Below are 9,395 nucleotides of genomic sequence, written 5' to 3'. Positions count from 1 at the left end.
TGCCAGCACGAAGTATTGTGAGGTCAACGCTGACCCCTTCCACAACACCCACCTCCTCTTAGGTTCCCAGGCATTCCATTCAGCTGCTTGTGCCATGGGGTCCACAAAACACCTGCAAAACAAGAAGGAAACGCTGAACCGGGTCACCAGACAATACTGTGCTCCTGAACACCAGCCACCGCCTCACCTGCTTGGCTGCTGGTCAGTGTGCAGCTTCGCCCCTCCGAGCTTGCCTGTAGCGCCTGCTAAAACAAATGCGTGTGCTGAGAGGCTGCCCAGAAGCACAGCCTGCCCGCAGACGGTCCCATGTCCCGCCCCTTTACCTGGGCTGCTCACCCACCTGGCCTCTGTCACCTTCACCTGCCACGCTGTTGACCACGTTGAGGCCCAGCTACCACCTGTAAAACACAAGCAAAGGATGCTCGTACCCGCACCAGAAACACAAGACCTGAAATGAGACGCTGCTTCGGCCCAGCGCTCCTTGCTCACCTTGCCCGAGGAGCTGCGGTGCCGATACCCGGCTTTCCTCTTCGCTTCGCACCTATAAAATAGAGAAACAACCAAACTTACATAGAGGCACACAGCACACCATCCCTCCGAGACCTCGCACCGGCCCACCTGCTCACGGCTCCCTGCTTGCCCCTTCCATCGCTCTTGTGGGCCAAGGTGTCCCTCTGCATCTGAAATTGAGTTATTCGACAAGTCACCCAGATGCTGATCAACAGCTTGACCATTCCCCAGGACTGCTTTCTATTTACAAACAACACCAGAAGCTCTAATCGAGTCCCTAAAACACTGGTTGATGGACTGTCCGCTCCCCTGCCCACGGCTACTCAGTCCCAGATGACTGTACAACCTTAGCCTACACTATTTAACATCTCAACAGATTAACCGTGGATTCCTAGAGCTCAGTCCACCCACCCATGACTCTTCGCCTGCGGGCAGAGCAGCTCCGAGCCAAACGCGCACACTGATGTTCCACAGAACACTACAAACAGCACGCCTGCGACAGCACCAAAAACGCTCAACAAAGAAAACGACTCCAACAGAGACTGCATCGATCAAAAGAACCTGGGGAGAGGCAGTGATGAGGCGAGGAGCCTCTACTGCAACCCCAAAACAAAAGGAGCCTAACATCACAGCCCCTTATGACATGGCGGCAGTGGCACGGCAAACAGAGACGGCGGCACTGGCAAAACGCTCCCGCAAGACCTAAGAACTTCCTCCCAGCATCCTGAAGTGCCAGTCCCTTAGACTGGATGGGTAGGGAGCAGAGCTGCCCATGCAGCCCTGAACACCACCATAAAACAACTGACCACAAACGTCCGAGGCGCAAGAACCATCCACGCTTTCGGCTGCTGATACAAGAAAAGCAGCACCCAATTGGCACTGGGCCAATCGGCACCCGCATTCCAGACCCCGGGATGGCGCCTGAGATGCCTGTCCTGCCCCTCGGGCATGACGAGACCCCAGGATCGTCTGAACGGCGCAAGGCAGGCTTCCCTAAGTACACAACAACGCAGACACAGGCTGGAGCTGCCCTGCCGGAGCTGGCATCGCACTGTAAGGTTCCCTGCGCCCTTTACCCACCCAAAGGGGACTGTTCCTGGACGGCCCTTTCCCCTCTGAGACCTTTAGCCCCCCGCTCCTGCAGTTCCCAGCCCCTCCCCAGGCCCCGTGCCTCCACTTAGCTTTCAGAGGGCCGAGGGACAGGATCCATCCACGGAGGAAAACACCACATGGGCTCACGGGGATCTTCCTGCATTGCCGGGTTCCTCTTCAACATCTGCAACAACACAAGTTAACACACACTCACTAAGCAGTGCCAGCACTAAATATCATGTGCATCAACACCGACGACATCCACAGCACCCACCTCCCCCGAAGTTCCCAGGCGTTCCATTCAGCCTCTCGTGCCATGGGCGCAGGCAGAAACCCTCATCACTCGTGGCACCTAGGACAGCAGGAAACAAAACAGCTCTAGTGCTTGGGACAAGTCCCCAGCCCCACACTCCTCCTCACCCCTACCCCTGCTCACCGCAAACGGTCCTCTGAGTCCAAAGGGGTCCACAAAGCCCCTGCAAAACAAGAAGGAAACGCTGAACCAAGTCACCAGGCAATACTGTGCTCCTGAAAACCAGCCACCTCCTCACCTTCTTGGCTGCTGGTCGGCGTGCGGCTTCGCCCCTCCGAGCTTGCCTGTAGCGCCTGCTAAAACAAAGGTGCATGCTCAGATGCTGCCCAGAAGCACAGCCTGCCCGCAGACGGTCCCATCTCCCACTCCTTTACCTTGGCTGCTCGCCCACCTGGCCTCCGTCACCTTCACCTGCCACGCTGTTGACCACGTTGAGGCCCAGCTACCACCTATAAAACACAAGCAAAGGATGCTGAGACCTGCACCAGAAACACAACACCTGAAATGAGACGCTGCTTCGGCCCTGCGCTCCTTGCTCACCTTGCCCGAGGAGCTGCGGTGCCGATACCCGGCTTTCCTCCTCGCTTCGCACCTATAAAATAGAGAAATAACCAAACTTACATAGAGGCACACGGCACACCTTCCCTCTGAGACCTCGCACCGGCCCACCGGCTTACGGCGCTTGGCTTGCCTCTTCCGTCGCTCTTTTGGGCCAAGTTTTCCCTCTGCATCTGAAATCAAGGTATTCAACAGGTCACCCAGATGCTGATCAACAGCTTGACCATTCCACAGGTCTGCTTTCTATTCACAAATAACACCAGAAGCTCTAATCGAGTCCCTAAATTACTGGTGAAGGGACTGCCCACTGCCCCTGCCCACAGCTGCTCTGTCCTAGATGACTGAACAACCTTTTCCCACACTATTACATACATCAAGAGATTAACCATGGACTCCTAGGGCTCAGTGCACCCACCCATGACTCTACGTCTCCGGGCAGAGCAGCTCCGAGCCAAACGCGCACATGCGAAGACTGACGCTCCACAGAACGCTACAAACATCACGACTGCAACAGCACCAAAAACGCACAACAATGAGAATGACACCAAGACCAGAGACTGCATCAATCAAAAGAACCTGTGGGGTGGCAGAAGAGAGGCGAGAAGCCTCTACTGCAACCCCAAAACAAAAAGGAGCTGAACGTCACGGCCCCTTACGAGACGGCGGCGCTGGCACAAACAAACAAACCAACCGAGACGGCGGCACTGGCACAAACAAACAAACCAACCGAGGCGGCGGCACTGGCACAAACAAACCAACCAACCGAGGCGGCGGCACTGGCACAAACAAACCAACCAACCGAGGCGGCGGCACTGGCAAAACGCTCCCGCAAGACCTAAGAACTTCTTCCCAGCATCCTGAAGTGCCAGTCCCTTAGACTGGATGAGTAGAGAGCAGAGCTGCCCACGCAGCCCTGAACACCACCATAAAACAACTGACCATAAATGTCCGAGGCGCAAGAACCATCCACGCTTTCGGCTGCTGATACAGGAAAACCAGCACCCAACTGGCACTAGGCCAATCAGCACCGGCATTCCAGACCCTGGGATGGCACTGAGATGCCTGTTGTGCCCCTCGGGCACCACGAGACCCCAGGATCGCCTGAACGGCGCAAGGCAGGCTTTCCAAAGTACACGACAACGCAGACACAGGCTGGAGCTGCCCTGCCCTAGCTGGCATCGCACTGTTAGGTTCCCTGCGCCCTTTACCCACCCAAAGGGGACTGTTCCTGGACGGCCCTTTCCCCTCTGAGAACTTTAAACCCCCCCCTGCAATTCCGAGCCCCTCCCCAGCCCCTGTGCCTCCACTTAGCTTTCAGAGGGCCGAGGGACTGGATCCATCCTGAACGTAGAAAAACACCACAGGGGCTCACGGGGATCTTCCTGCAGTTGCCACTTTCCCCTTCATCACCTGCAATAAGAAAAGAAAACAGACGTGCACTACTGAACACCAGGGTAATAGTTACCAATACTAGTCTAACAGCCACTGCTCACCTTGGCTGAGTTCTGGGAAGGACATTTGACTGATCCACCAGGGGCCGCCCCACACTGCAAGAGTACTGGGGACAACACCGCTTTCTGTGGGTGATCAGGGAGGCGATGAGCCACCCCAGAGCCAGAAAGACACTCTGCCTTATGGCCCCGCTGCTTCCTTCAGAAGTCCTAGAACTCCAACTACAAATACAAGACACTCACTCTAACCCCCGCTAGATAAACTGAGCGTCAGTCCTAAGAGGAGAGATTACATCAGCAGCTTGGTATACAGCAGTAAAAACCAAAAAAACAATGCTCCATTTTCATTGCACTCAGGAGCTCCAGGAAAATGCAAAGCACCTAGAATTGAATCAATAAATTAAGTGTAGTTACAAACATACTTCTAGTACATCTGCTGTTGAACCTTCGCTGCTCCTGAAGCTCTTACCTCAAACAGACACCTCCACTTCTCCAAACAGGTCTGTCCATGCTGACTAAACAGCTCAAAAGCTGCCCACTGCTGAAGGAACAGCAGAGAACCAGCACCAAAGCAGCCCTGGAGCAGAATGAACTCCTGCCCAGGGGCTGCAGCTCAAATACCCCGGGCCCCACCCACCCCCTTCCCACAATCCCCTGGGGAAGGGGAGGAGTCAATCGGCCCAGGACCCGCCCACCACCCTGACCAAACCACCTGGGGAAGGGGAGGGGTCGATAATTAATATGGTAATAAATAGATTCTACAAGAATCTCTTCTAAAAAGTAACCCCCGGCTTTCTTTGCCTCCGCAGGACTCCAAAGGTCTCCCCAGGACCCCCCTCATCCTCCAGGGCTCCCCGGACCCTCCCCAGCTATCGCCTCGTCTCCCTGGGGCTCCCCTGAGATCCACTGTCCTCCCCAGGGTTCGCATCGATTCCCCGAGGCTGCCAAGTTCTCCCCAGGGCTCGTCTTGGTTCCTCAGGGCTCCCCAAAACGTGTCTTGGTTCCTGAGGGCTCCCCATTCCTCCCCAGGGCTCCCCAAAATGTGTCTTGGTTCCCCAGGTCTCCCCAAAACGTCTCTTGGTTCCTCACAGCTCCCCATTCCTCCCCAGGGCTCCCCAAAACGTGTCTTGGTTCCCCAGAGCTCCCCATTCCTCCCCAGAGCTCCCCAAAACGTGCCTTGGTTCCTCAGGGCTCCCCAGTCCTCCACAGGGCTCCTCAAAACGTGTCTTGATTCCCCAGGGCTCCCCAAAACGTGTCTTTGTTTCTCGGGGCTCCCCATTCCTCCCCAGAGCTCCCCAAAACGTGTCTTGGTTCCCCAGGGCTCCCCAAAACATGTCTTGGTATCTCGGGGCTCCCCATTCCTCCCCAGGGCTCCCCAAAACGTGTCTTGGTTCCCCAGAGCTTCCCATTCCTCCCCAGGGCTCCCCAAAACAGGTCTTGGTTCCCAGGGCTCCCCAAAACATGTCTTCGTTCCCCCAGGCTCCCCAAAACATGTCTTGGTTCCTCGGGGCTCCCCAAAACGTGTCTTGGTTCCTCAGGGCTCCCCATTCCTCCCCAGGGCTCCCCAAAATGTGTCTTGGTTCCCCAGAGCTCCCCATTGCTCCCGAGGACTCCCCAAAACATGTCTTCGTTCCTGAGGGCTCCCCATTCCTCCCCAGGGCTCCCCAAAACGTGTCTTGGTTCCTCAGGACTCCCCAAAACGTGTCTTGGTGCCTCAGGGCTCCCCATTCCTCCCCAGGGCTCCCCAAAATGTATCTTGGTTACCCAGGGCTCCCCAAAACGTTTTTTTGGTTCCCCAGGCCTCCCCATTCCCCCCCGGGGCTCACCAAAACGTGTCTTGGTTACCCAGGGCTCCCCAAAACGTGTTTTGGTTCCTCAGGGCTCCCCATTCCTCCTCAGGGCTCCCCAAAACGTGTCTTGGTTTCTCGGGGCTCCCCATTCCTCCCCAGGGCTCCCCAATACGTGTCTTGGTTCCCCAGGGCTCCCCAAAACGTGCCTTGCATGTTCAGGGTGCCCCATTCTTCCTCAGGGCTCCCCATTCCTTCCCAGGGCTCCCCAAAACGTGCCTTGGTTCCTCAGGGCTCCCCAGTCCTCCCCAGGGCTCCCCAACACGTGTCTTGATTCCCCAGGGATCCCCAAAACGTGCCTTTGTTTCTCGGGGCTCCCCATTCCTCCCCAGAGCTCCCCAAAACGTGTCTTGGTTCCTCAGGGCTCCCCATTCCTCCCCAGGGCTCCCCAAAACGTGTCTTGGTTCCCCAGAGCTCCCCATTCCTCCCCAGGGCTCCCCAAAACGTGCCTTTGTTTCTCGGGGCTCCCCATTCCTCCCCAGAGCTCCCCAAAACGTGTCTTGGTTCCCCAGAGCTCCCCATTCCTCCCCAGGGCTCCCCAAAACGTGTCTTGGTTCCCCAGAGCTCCCCATTCCTCCCCAGGGCTCCCCAAAACGTGTCTTGGTTCCCCAGAGCTCCCCATTCCTCCCCAGGGCTCCCCAAAACGTGCCTTGGTTCCTCAGGGCTCCCCAGTCCTCCACAGGGCTCCTCAAAACGTGTCTTGATTCCCCAGGGCTCCCCAAAACGTGTCTTTGTTTCTTGGGGCTCCCCATTTCTCCCCAGAGCTCCCCAAAACGTGTCTTGGTTCCCCAGGGCTCCCCAAAACGTGTCTTGGTATCTCGGGGCTCCCCATTCCTCCCCAGGGCTCCCCAAAACGTGTCTTGGCTCCTCAGGGCTCCCCATTCCTTCCCAGGGCTCCCCAAAACGTGTCTTGGTTCCCCAGAGCTCCTCATTGCTCCCGAGGACTCCCCAAAACATGTATTCGTTCCTGAGGGCTCCCCATTCCTCCCCAGAGCTCCCCAAAACGTGTCTTGGTTCCTCAGGACTCCCCAAAACGTGTCTTGGTGCCTCAGGGCTCCCCATTCCTCCCCAGGGCTCCCCAAAATGTATCTTGGTTACCCAGGGCTCCCCAAAACGTTTTTTGGTTCCCCAGGCCTCCCCATTCCCCCCCGGGGCTCACCAATACGTGTCTTGGTTCCCCAGGGCTCCCCAAAACGTGTTTTGGTTCCTCAGGGCTCCCCATTCCTCCCCAGGGCTCCCCAAAACGTGTCTTGGTTCCCCAGAGCTCCCCATTCCTCCCCAAGGCTCCCCAAAACGTGTCTTGGTTCCCCAGGGCTCCCCAAAACGTGTCTTGGTTCCTCGGGTCCACCCATTCCTCCCCAGGGCTCCCCAAAACGTGTCTTGCTTCCTCAGAGCTCCCCATTCCTCCCCAGGACTCCCCAAAACGTGTCTTGGTTTCTCGGGGCTCCCCATTCCTCCCCAGGGCTCCCCAAAACGTCTCTTGGTTCCCTAGAGCTCCCCATTCCTCCCCTGGGCTCCCCAAAATGTGTCTTGGTTCCTCAGGGCTCCCCATTCCTTCCCAGGGCTCCCCAAAATGTGCCTTGGTTCCTCAGGGCTCCCCATTCCTCCCCAGGGCTCCCCAAAATGTGCCTTAGTTCCTCAGGGCTCCCCAGTCCTCCACAGGGCTCCTCAAAACTTGTCTTGATTCCCCAGGGCTCCCCAAAACGTGTCTTTGTTTCTCGGGGCTCCCCATTCCTCCCCAGGGCTCCCCAACACGTGTCTTGGTTCCTCAGGGCTCCCCAAAACGTGTCTTGGTGCCTCAGGGCTCCCTATTCCTCCCCAGGGCTCCCCAAAACGTGTCTTCGTTTCTCGGGGCTCCCCATTCCTCCCCAGGGCTCCCCAATACGTGTCTTGGTTCCCCAGGGCTCCCCAAAACGTGCCTTGCATGTTCAGGGTGCCCCATTCTTCCTCAGGGCTCCCCATTCCTTCCCAGGGCTCCCCAAAACGTGCCTTGCTTCCTCAGGGCTCCCCAGTCCTCCCCAGGGCTCCCCAAAACGTGTCTTTGTTTCTCGGGGCTCCCCATTCCTCCCCAGAGCTCCCCAAAACGTGTCTTGGTTCCCCAGAGCTCCCCATTCCTCCCCAGGGATCCCCAAAACGTGTCTTTGTTTCTCGGGGCTCCCCATTCCTCCCCAGGGCTCCCCAAAACGTGCCTTTGTTTCTCGGGGCTCCCCATTCCTCCCCAGGGCTCCCCAAAACGTGTCTTGGTTCCCCAGAGCTCCCCATTCCTCCCCAGGGATCCCCAAAACGTGCCTTTGTTTCTCGGGGCTCCCCATTCCTCCCCAGAGCTCCCCAAAACGTGTCTTGGTTCCCCAGAGCTCCCCATTCCTCCCCAGGGCTCCCCAAAATGTGTCTTGGTTCCCCAGAGCTCCCCATTCCTCCCCAGGGCTCCCCAAAACGTGCCTTTGTTTCTCGGGGCTCCCCATTCCTCCCCAGAGCTCCCCAAAACGTGTCTTGGTTCCCCAGAGCTCCCCATTCCTCCCCAGGGATCCCCAAAACGTGCCTTTGTTTCTCGGGGCTCCCCATTCCTCCCCAGAGCTCCCCAAAACGTGTCTTGGTTCCCCAGAGCTCCCCATTCCTCCCCAGAGCTCCCCAAAACGTGCCTTGGTTCCTCAGGGCTCCCCAGTCCTCCACAGGGCTCCTCAAAACGTGTCTTGATTCCCCAGGGCTCCCCAAAACGTGTCTTTGTTTCTCGGGGCTCCCCATTCCTCCCCAGGGCTCCCCAAAACGTGTCTTGGTTCCCCAGGGCTCCCCAAAACGTGTCTTGGTATCTCGGGGCTCCCCATTCCTCCCCAGGGCTCCCCAAAACGTGTCTTGGTTCCCCAGAGCTCCCCATTCCTCCCCAGGGCTCCCCAAAACGTGTCTTGGTTCCCCAGAGCTTCCCATTCCTCCCCAGGGCTCCCCAAAACAGGTCTTGGTTCCCAGGGCTCCCCAAAACATGTCTTCGTTCCCCCAGGCTCCCCAAAACATGTCTTGGTTCCTCGGGGCTCCCCAAAACGTGTCTTGGTTCCTCAGGGCTCCCCATTCCTCCCCAGGGCTCCCCAAAACGTCTCTTGGTTCCCCAGAGCTCCCCATTGCTCCCGAGGACTCCCCAAAACATGTCTTCGTTCCTGAGGGCTCCCCATTCCTCCCCAGGGCTCCCCAACACGTGTCTTGGTTCCTCAGGACTCCCCAAAACGTGTCTTGGTGCCTCAGGGCTCCCCATTCCTCCCCAGGGCTCCCCAAAATGTATCTTGGTTACCCAGGGCTCCCCAAAACGTTTTTTTGGTTCCCCAGGCCTCCCCATTCCCCCCCGGGGCTCACCAAAACGTGTCTTGGTAACCCAGGGCTCCCCAAAACGTGTTTTGGTTCCTCAGGGCTCCCCATTCCTCCTCAGGGCTCCCCAAAACGTGTCTTGGTTTCTCGGGGCTCCCCATTCCTCCCCAGGGCTCCCCAATACGTGTCTTGGTTCCCCAGGGCTCCCCAAAACGTGCCTTGCATGTTCAGGGTGCCCCATTCTTCCTCAGGGCTCCCCATTCCTTCCCAGGGCTCCCCAAAACGTGCCTTGGTTCCTCAGGGCTCCCCAGTCCTCCCCAGGGCTCCCCAACA

This window comes from Caloenas nicobarica, chromosome 3 (assembly GCF_036013445.1).
Source record: "Caloenas nicobarica isolate bCalNic1 chromosome 3, bCalNic1.hap1, whole genome shotgun sequence".
In the NCBI taxonomy this organism is placed as follows: Eukaryota; Metazoa; Chordata; class Aves; order Columbiformes; family Columbidae; genus Caloenas; species Caloenas nicobarica.
Note: the sequence above shows the minus strand (reverse complement) of the source record.